The 10,422-nt window shown below is 38.4% G+C and overlaps 1 protein-coding gene across 3 annotated transcripts in view; it reads right to left on the reverse strand.

Annotated features, from left to right (window-relative positions):
* NGR-A33 (neuropeptide receptor A33) overlaps positions 1 to 10,221 on the reverse strand; it is a 96,365-nt gene extending 86,144 nt beyond the window's left edge. The window contains exon 1 of one of the 3 annotated variants that reach the window (XM_089728352.1): positions 10,120 to 10,221. The gene's annotated coding sequence lies outside the window, so the exon portion shown is untranslated. Of the gene's footprint in view, positions 1 to 9,875; positions 10,061 to 10,119 lie in introns of those variants that run through there. The other 2 variants (XM_089728354.1, XM_089728353.1) reach the window with 2 other exon arrangements.
* Between the last annotated feature and the right edge of the window lie 201 nt (positions 10,222 to 10,422).

Genomic DNA, 10,422 nt, shown 5'->3' on the forward strand with positions numbered 1-10,422 from the left:
ATAAATCACAAAAAGAAAATACCAGAAAACGAGTCAGGGTTGACGGTATGTTTGATATGCAATATAATAATTTTGTACAAGTGTCATTGGGGAAAATATTTTCGAGTTTCAAGTCTGCACTGTGTACCCTGTCATGGTGTTTCGTTTTTGTAATTAAACATTTTGTCTTTTTTCTAGATTAACGGAGCAAAGTCACTTGTAAAACTTAGTATTAAAATTGCTATAAAAAATCTGAATACCCTGTGACAATAATAAGAGATCAATTGATTTTGGGATGTGGACTTTGGGCTGTCTTCTACGCAAATCCTGGCTGCCCGTTGTAATGGCATATCGGTTTTGAACGAGTTCAAGGTAACAATGGTCCCAAAGTCCGCAGTGTGCCTACACCGACAGCTTATCGGTAGAATTTTGTGTTGTAGCTCTTTCAAGCTTGACCGTCTGATGAAGACTAGTAAATCGAAAGTAAGAGGTCAAAGGTTAAAGCTTTTTTATAATACAATAAATTTATTTTCTGTTTTTTATTTGGAATGTCTATAAATGCGTGTCTTTTAGTTTAGTTTTTTTTTTTAATTAGTGTTTTCTTACAAACGATAAATAACTCACGTTACAATATTTAGGAAATACAAGACTGTACATACACTTACAAACATTTTTACTGGTGGACATCCGTCTTGTGGGTCCACACGGGTAGCTACCACCACCCTGTCTATTTCTACCGTGAAGCAGTAATGCGTTTCGGTTTGAAGGGCGGGGCAGACGTTGTACTGTTAAAAGTGAGACCTTACAACTAATGTCTCAAGGTGGGTGGCGATATTTATGTAGTAGATGTTAATGGGCTCCGGTAACCATTTAACATCAGGCGGGCCATGAGCTCGTCCACCAATCTAAGCCTACTTACTGCTTTCTAGTCGAACATGAATCATTGTCATTCGTAAAAAATAATATCTTTCATTTATTATTATGTTTCTAAACATTGATAGTATTGATTAGTTTTTCTTTAGTAATTGTTATTAGTCATTGATAGTACGTCTATTCGCTCCCGATTCCGTTCCCGTCACGAGGACTGTGGTGGATTGGCACACTCTGGGCATCAGCCTGGCTGAATCCCACCATCGCTCCCGTTTAACCCGGACTCTATCCCGTCTCCTCAGGATACCGCTGAAGCCATAGACATCTTAACGTCACACATCACCTCGACATTAGATAGGTCATCGAAACAAGTTGTAGCGGAGGACTTCCTTCACCGCTTCAAATTGTCCGACGATATTAGGGAACTCCTTAGAGCTAAGAACGCCTCGATACGCGCCTACGACAGGTATCCTACCGCGGAAAATCGTATTCGAATGCGTGCCCTACAACGCGACGTAAAGTCTCGCATCGCCGAAGTCCGAGATGCCAGATGGTCTGATTTCTTAGAAGGACTCGCGCCCTCCCAAAGGTCTTACTACCGCTTAGCTCGTACTCTCAAATCGGATACGGTAGTAACTATGCCCCCCTCGTAGGCCCCTCAGGCCGACTCGCGGCGTTCGATGATGACGAAAAAGCAGAGCTGCTGGCCGATACATTGCAAACCCAGTGCACGCCCAGCACTCAATCCGTGGACCCTGTTCATGTAGAATTAGTAGACAGTGAGGTAGAACGCAGAGCCTCCTTGCCACCATCGGATGCGTTACCACCCGTCACCCCGATAGAAGTTAAAGACTTGATCAAAGACCTACGTCCTCGCAAGGCTCCCGGTTCCGACTGTATATCTAACCGCGTTATTAAACTTCTACCCGTCCAACTCATCGTGATGTTGGCATCTATTTTCAATGCCGCTATGGCGAACTGTATCTTTCCCGCGGTGTGGAAAGAAGCGGACGTTATCGGCATACATAAACCCGGTAAACCAAAAAATCATCCGACGAGCTACCGCCCGATTAGCCTCCTCATGTCTCTAGGCAAACTGTATGAGCGTCTGCTCTACAAACGCCTCAGAGACTTCGTCTCATCCAAGGGCATTCTTATCGATGAACAATTCGGATTCCGTACAAATCACTCATGCGTTCAACAGGTGCACCGCCTCACGGAGCACATTCTTGTGGGGCTTAATCGACCAAAACCGTTATACACGGGAGCTCTCTTCTTCGACGTCGCAAAAGCGTTCGACAAAGTCTGGCACAATGGTTTGATTTTCAAACTATTCAACATGGGCGTGCCGGATAGTCTCGTGCTCATCATACGGGACTTCTTGTCGAACCGCTCTTTTCGATATCGAGTCGAGGGAACCCGCTCTCCCCACGACCTCTCACAGCTGGAGTCCCGCAAGGCTCTGTCCTCTCACCCCTCCTATTTAGCTTATTCGTCAACGATATTCCCCGGTCGCCGCCGACCCATTTAGCTTTATTCGCCGACGACACGACTGTTTACTATTCTAGTAGAAATAAGTCCCTAATCGCGAAGAAGCTTCAGAGCGCAGCCCTAGCCCTAGGACAGTGGTTCCGAAAATGGCGCATAGACATCAACCCAGCGAAAAGTACTGCGGTGCTATTTCAGAGGGGAAGCTCCACACGGATTTCCTCCCGGATTAGGAGGAGGAATCTCACACCCCCGATTACTCTCTTTAGACAACCCATACCCTGGGCCAGGAAGGTCAAGTACCTGGGCGTTACCCTGGATGCATCGATGACATTCCGCCCGCATATAAAATCAGTCCGTGACCGTGCCGCGTTTATTCTCGGTAGACTCTACCCCATGATCTGTAAGCGGAGTAAAATGTCCCTTCGGAACAAGGTGACACTTTACAAAACTTGCATAAGGCCCGTCATGACTTACGCGAGTGTGGTGTTCGCTCACGCGGCCCGCACCCACATAGACACCCTCCAATCCCTACAATCCCGCTTTTGCAGGTTAGCTGTCGGGGCTCCGTGGTTCGTGAGGAACGTTGACCTACACGACGACCTGGGCCTCGAATCAATTCGGAAATACATGAAGTCAGCGTCGGAACGATACTTCGATAAGGCTATGCGTCATGATAATCGCCTTATCGTTGCCGCCGCTGACTACTCCCCGAATCCTGATCATGCAGGAGCCAGTCACCGTCGACGCCCTAGACACGTCCTTACGGATCCATCAGATCCAATAACCTTTGCATTAGATGCCTTCAGCTCTAATACTAGGGGCAGGCTTAGGGACCCCGGTAACCGTACTCGTCGAACTCGACAAAGTGGTCGACGTGCAACCTAACCCATCCATCAGCCCGCTGAGTTTCTCGCCGGATCTTCTCAGCGGGTCGCGATTCCGATCCGGTAGTAGATTCATTCGCGAAACAATTGCTCTTGAGTTGTTAGGTCTCCTTCGGAGGCGCTCGGGCAGTTGTTAGCAAATCCCACCCCTCTTGGCTGAGCCTTTGCTCGCCCACCTGTCCTGGTGAAACTGGAAAGGCCTTCGGGCCACCAGTAAACTTTCAATCACAAAAAAAAAAAAAAGTACGTCTATTGTGAAAACTCAAAGAGATTGATAAATCTATTTTAGAAATGTAATATTATTATGTATTCACGCACGTTCAAAACAGCTCGAGGCATGAGAGCGTAACTGAAATACACAGTCGTGTTTAATTAAAACACGTTTTTTTTATTGCTTTTTTCACAAATACTGATACCATCGATGTTATTGATTATTCGCTTACTATAATATTTAATCTGGTTTCATTGACTCATTATCTGTAAGTTTTATATTATAGAATCAGTTTATAGGAATTTAAAGCACTTCATTTAGTCACTTAGTAGCATCGTAGCAACGTAGCACCGTAACACCGTTATCTATACTTAATATTATAAAGAGGAAAGATTTGTTTGTTTGTTTGTTTCGAATAGGCTCCGAAACTACTGGACCGATTTGAAAAATTCTTTTTCCATTAGAAGCCGACATTGTCCCTGATGAACATAGGCTACTTTTTTTAATTTTTTTTAAATTTTTTTTTTTGGTTTCATGTGTGTTTTAATGTTTCCGAAGCGAAGCGAGGGCGGGTCGCTAGTTCTAAAATATAAGTTAATATCTGAAATATAGGACTTAGTCGCATAGTCAGCTTAAAATATCTGACAATATACATACAACATATGATATATCAAAGGTTTAGTTAAATTACGATTAACTAATCTAAATTTTACCAACAGTCAAAGATAGATATATTGCTGCATTTACCCACTAAATGAGCCTTTACATTAGGTACACTTATTTGAATATATTTATGTGTTAAATTATCTACGCGATAAACTTTGTATATTACTTTTTTCTATGTTTTCTTTAATTGACCGTCTGGAAGAAATTTATAATAGAAATAAGGACCCCCAACTGCACACTACACTATCAACACTAGTCAGATTAAATTTGTATACATTTATTAAATTTGTATTTACCTTCAATCGAAACAAATATGTAATCACTTTCTCGAACAACCATAATGAAACAGAACTAAAAGTCAAATAACAGAAAAAGTTAAATTTGCGTGGAGGCTATCCGCTCGTAATAATTAGTGGTAACGCAACCCGCGTAGGTGTCTCAATGTGTCCTTTGGGTACACCTGCCTTCCCTTCGTACCCGACGGCAGTAGTCGTAGTCATTACATTAATATGTATCGTCGTGAACTCTGATACTCGTAGACCACAATATAAAATTACAGTCTTTAGTCAGTCAGACAAAACAGCCAGTCTCATCATTATTATGTAATCGGTTTAATTCCTAGTGTATTTATAACTTAACTAGCGGCCCGCTCCGGCTCCGCTCGGGTCTTTAACAAAAATTTCAACGATATTTGACGTAGTTTTATTTTAAAAAATAAAAGAGCGCTTATTGCGGCATAACTATAATAGTTGGACATATGCTGTCGCGAAACTTTTTGTAAACAATAATATGTTCTACAAAGTCGTAGTACATTATTTTATTCTGTCATCAATACCTTTCGCAGAGCACGCGATGTAAAGAATATTGTAGGTAATTTTTTAAGCCTTGGGTTACATTATTGTAGTTTAGTAAGGATCCCTAATTTTTTCAAAAAATATTATAGACTTTGTCACTCGCACTCGGGAATAGTGTAGCTTCCAAGCAGTGAAAGAATTTTTCAAATCGTTCAGTAGTTTCGAAGCCTATTCAATACACAAATCTTTCCTCTTTATAATATTAGTATTGAAGTATAGATATAGATTACTGGTAGAAAGGCGTCTTGTGAGCCAGCACGGGTAGGTACCACCGCCCTGCCTATTTCTGCCGTGAAGCAGTAATGCGTTTCGGCTTCAAAGATGGAGCAGCCGTTGTACTATAAAAGTGACTTAGAACTCATGTCTCAAGGGGTGGCGGTTTTTAAATTGTCGATTCCATGTTGAGGCCATTTTAGAGCCCTTCAGAAAACTTTCTGTTGATGACTCCAGTAGATTGAGTAACGTTATACGATTACCTTTTCAATATCAAACTGATTAGTATCCCTGATTAGTATGTAATATTGGCCTAGCCACAGCCTTGAGGTATCTAAGCTACGTGAGAAAATCTATTATCGCTGATCCCGCAATTTACATACATACTTAAACCTATTTCGGAGATATTAAATATAACGATATATGCCTATCTATATTGTGAGTTTTGAATTTGTTATGTATTATTTATTACTGTTACGGTTATCCTTTGGTATATAATACCTTTTCGGTCAGGAAGACATCGCTACATGTGATAAAACTGCCATTTGTAAAATTTTTTTCTTTAGTAGTTTAAGATCTACTGCCTTATTTACATGCGATCGTTCAATAAAGATTTACCAAAATATTTACTTTGGATTCCACTTTTTTTAATTTTCGTGCTGACAATATTGATGACAATAAAGATTGTGTCACGTAGGGACGCATATTAAAATCTACAAATCTACAGGTCAATGCTCTGCAATTCTGAGCAATTGTGTATTCACGTACGTCGTACGTGAAGTGGTGAGAATTTAAAAGAACATTTTTCTTTCTGCACTTAAATTCAATTTAAGTAGTAAGTTTCTCTAACTTAGTTTCTTTAACATGCGTCCAAATAATGCAGTTTAAGTTTGAAAATACAGAAAGTCTGACGTTTGATATTTAAAAAAATATAGAGTGGATCCTCTTTCCTTTTTTACTTTTTAAAAAAACGGCAGCAGCACTCACGTCAATATCATTTTGTCAAGGAATACAATTAAAATCAACATATATTTTCGTTAATAGAAACTACATTAATATATATTTAGACATAACTAGAACTATATTTATTGTGCCAATAATACATACCAAGTTTTAATTTAATGGGATATATAACGCGCGAATGACTAGAATACAAAAAAACATACGTACCTAAATATATTATATCAAACATTAAGAAGAAGATAATATAACAATACAGTTACTTTTAGTTGTAAGTTGATTTTGGTAAATATTCCTATTAATCTATCAATTTTAAATTTCTCTACATACTCATGATATCACTTTGGGTATACTGGTATAAATATTATAGAGTTACTTTATTTAAACTCGGAAAGTATACCGTCGTCTAGGATGTATTCAAATTGATCTACTGGAGCATGTAAATGTGCTGTGAGGCGTGCTGAATATATTAACGAGTCGAAACCCTTTAACTAGCATACATCTTGGAAATCAAAATTAAACATTCCTGATTTCAATCATAATTAAATAGTATAGTATAAAACAAACTCGCTTTCTCTTTCCTTATATCTGTCTGTCTCTATGTATGCTTAAATCTTTAAAACTACGCAACGGGTTTTGATGCGGTTTTTTTAATAGATAGAGTGATTGAAGAGGAATATTTATATGTATAATAACATCCATTAAATAGTGGAGAAATCAATAATAAATTACAGTTTCCGAAGCGAAGCGAGGGCGGGTCGCTAGTTAAAACTATTTTATGGTTTAATACCGCGTTTATTTTTTCGGACATTTCGAATACGTTTTGACGGTTACGAACGATTCAATCGACCGACTAACGTGAGATAATACTGAAAAGTAATTGAGTTGTGTGTACGACTCGCAAATATAAAAGAAGAGGAATGTAGGAGGAGTAGTCGTCGTGGCCTAACGGATAAGACATCCGGTGCATTCGTGTTGAAGCGATGCACCGGTGTTCGAATCCCGCGTAATGCGTAATTACTGGTGGTAGGACCTCTTGTGAGTCCACGCGGGTGGGTACCACCACCCTGCCTATTTCTGCCATGAAGTAGTAATGCGTTTCGGTTTGAAGGGTGGGGCAGCCGTCGTTACTATACTTGAGACCTTAGAACTTGTATCTCAAGGTGGGTGGCGCATTTACGTTGTGGATGTCTATGGGCTCCAGTAACCAATTAACACCAGGTGGGCTGTGAGCTGGTCCACCCAACTAAGCAATAAAAAAAAATATGTAGAATAGGGATCGTATCGCATAAAATAAAAGTTACACTGTATGACCTCTTGTGTGTCTGCACGGGTAAGGTACCACCACCCTGCCTATTTCTGTCGTGAAGCAGTAATGCGTTTCGGTATGAAGGGTGGGGCAGCCGTTGTAACTATACTGAGACCATAGAACTTACATCTCAAGGTGTGTGGCGCATTTACGTTGTAAATAGCTCCAGTAACCACTTAACACCAGGTGGGCTGTGAGCTCTTCCACACATCTAAGCAGTAAATAAAATATATATAGAATAAGAATATAATATGCTGTAGTTTGCTCATTTTTCTCAATTGATTCTTGAAGCCTTCAAACTCAATCACGAACATGATAGCTCACAGGCGTCACGTGGATGCTATCGACTTTGAAACACGGAGGTGATATTCAGTCCGTGCACAACAGTGACCTCGCTCTATCGATTAAAAGGCTGCACAAGAAAGAATAGATTCTTCAAAACAGAGCGCTTGTTTTATGTCACAAAAACTTTGCTCAAACTGATAGGTATTTTTTACGAAGAACATTTATCAAATGAAAAAGTGATTTTTCTAAAGAAAGAGTCCTAGACAATCTAGCTTAACGGAATTTAATCAATCTCTAGCGTCATTAGTGCCATAATGACTAAAGATTTACCAAATTCGGCTTACAGCGTTTTTTTTAATTTTTATTATTGCTTAGATTGGTGGACGAGCTCACAGCCCACCTGGTGTTAAGTGGTTACTGGAGCCCATAGACATCCACAACGTAAATGCGCCTCCCATCTTGAGATACAAATTCTAAGGTCTCAGTATAGTTACAACGGCTGGCCCGCCCTTCAAACCGAAACGCATTACTGCTTCACGGCAGAAATAGGCAGGTGGTGGTACCCACCCGCGCGGACTCACAAGAGGTCCTACCACCAGTAAAAAACGTGTACCTATTACAATTTCTAGATTCCTATAAATGAACATTAGTATCTAAAAGTATTTTATTCAGATATACTTTTACATGTGTTTTTAAATGGTCACTACTTTACGACCGTTTCGGATTGCACTTTGAGCACTAAGCTGAAACTCCGTGAAGAATAGTTCTGGCAAGAATATCCGTGCTTGCGCTTTTCCTAAAATATATGTCCATTACACAAAGTTTTTGGATCAGGTAACTAGAGGAAACGGGTCGGCGTTACCGAGCACTGAACGAGGATTTTTTGGCACTGTCGTTGTGTGAAGGACAAATTTACGCGTTTTCGTCATCAATACGGTCACTGACTGTATGTACCATATAGTACATATCTACTTACAGTATAAGATCAAGGACTTCAACATTGTTACTATTTTGAACAAGAATGTGTTAATAAACTGTACAAAATAAAGACTGAAATGCTTACGTAAATACATAATTCATATGTTTCCACAATGTGTATAAAATAATTTAGATACCATAGAGTTCGAAATTTAAATTTGTTCTCTTTTAAATATTTCAATGCTTTTTTAATAATGCATTTTCTATATTCAAAAAGAAATGTGTAATCTAATTGCATTAATATAATGGGTAACTTCAAAATAGAGAGCGTCATTTCATGAACAAAATAGACTCGCAGAGAATCAATTATTGTCATCAATTATTTCGAGTAATCGAGTGGTAAATTAAGAAGAGTATTGATTTGATACACCAGATGTTCTAGGGAGTCCCCGAGCTTGTTGTTATTGTTTTGGGAGCTCAGGGACATCAGCCTAACTGATGTTACCCATTTTAAAGACACAAGGCTTAAATCTTAATTGTATTCTACAACCGTTCTCGACAAAACAGAAATTTGCGGGATAAATACACCTACCCGTGCGCGTTGAAAAACCTCCCTAATACCAGTAATTACGTAAATTTATTAAGTAAGCTATAATAAAGACATTTTTGGATAAAACAAATATACACATCTCATCGTCCTATATTGTTCTTAACAAATTCAGATTATTGGAAATCACAAGTCATTCACTTGAAGTCTCCGCCCACCAGTTCTCCTTGTTTTGCCAATGACAAGTCTTTAGTTTCGACGGATGCTATCAATCTTGGTTTATTCATTAGCATTTCCACCGATTATTTATAGTAAAAACAAAAAAGTTAGACTAAGTTTGTATTTTTTTATTTATAGTAACGGCTGATATTTATTGAGTAAAAAGACTACAAAAGTTAATATGTAGTCGTATATCGATTTTTTTATCATTATAGAAGACATGACTACATTAATTTACTACATTAATTAATACTTTCATTCTTCCAACTCTTTTTTGGGTCGTAATGAGATATTTTAATTGAAGTGGGCGGTAAGTGGCTGCTAACATAAAATTTTAAGGGTGTTTTTCTTATGTTCTGTTATTCTAATTACATTCTATTTTTTGGTAAGTTATAGTTAATTAGTACGATAACAGAAATATATTTCATATTTTTATAATTTCTGACATATTAAAATATTTCTATCTTACCTTTTAAATGTTATTACTTACTGTACTTAACTCTAATAATATTGATATATAAATATACTATATTATAAATGTATATATTGTATTAATATACTATATTAGAAACAACACAAAAACTTTTTGTTTTACAAATTACAATTAACTTTTGCACAAGAATTGGTAGAATCAAAATAAATATTATATATTATAATAAAATCGTGTAATTTAATTTATAGACGCTTGTGTATATCCTTGATTTGCACTTTACCCGGTTCACTAAACGAAGGTTTCAGGAGCGAGGGAGCTCGCTAAGGACGTGTTATCGGAACAGCGTTCGTAACAGCACTAACGCAACAACCCCACAAAGCAATTGAATATGCAATTCCGAAAAGGGCATATCTCCGAAAATGTAAAATGTTCAGGAAATGAAAAAAAAACTGATTATTTTCTAAAGCAGTGCAAAATTTAATATATTAACTTTTGAGATATATTTTAGTGTTAATTAGCAATTGAAAATTACTGGAATCATTATAAAATGGGTGTAGGTAAGCCTCAAAACTACATGTACCTG

The sequence above is a fragment of the Bombyx mandarina genome, chromosome 06, assembly GCF_030267445.1.
Source record: "Bombyx mandarina strain Sakado chromosome 06, ASM3026744v2".
NCBI classification, from domain to species: domain Eukaryota; kingdom Metazoa; phylum Arthropoda; class Insecta; order Lepidoptera; family Bombycidae; genus Bombyx; species Bombyx mandarina.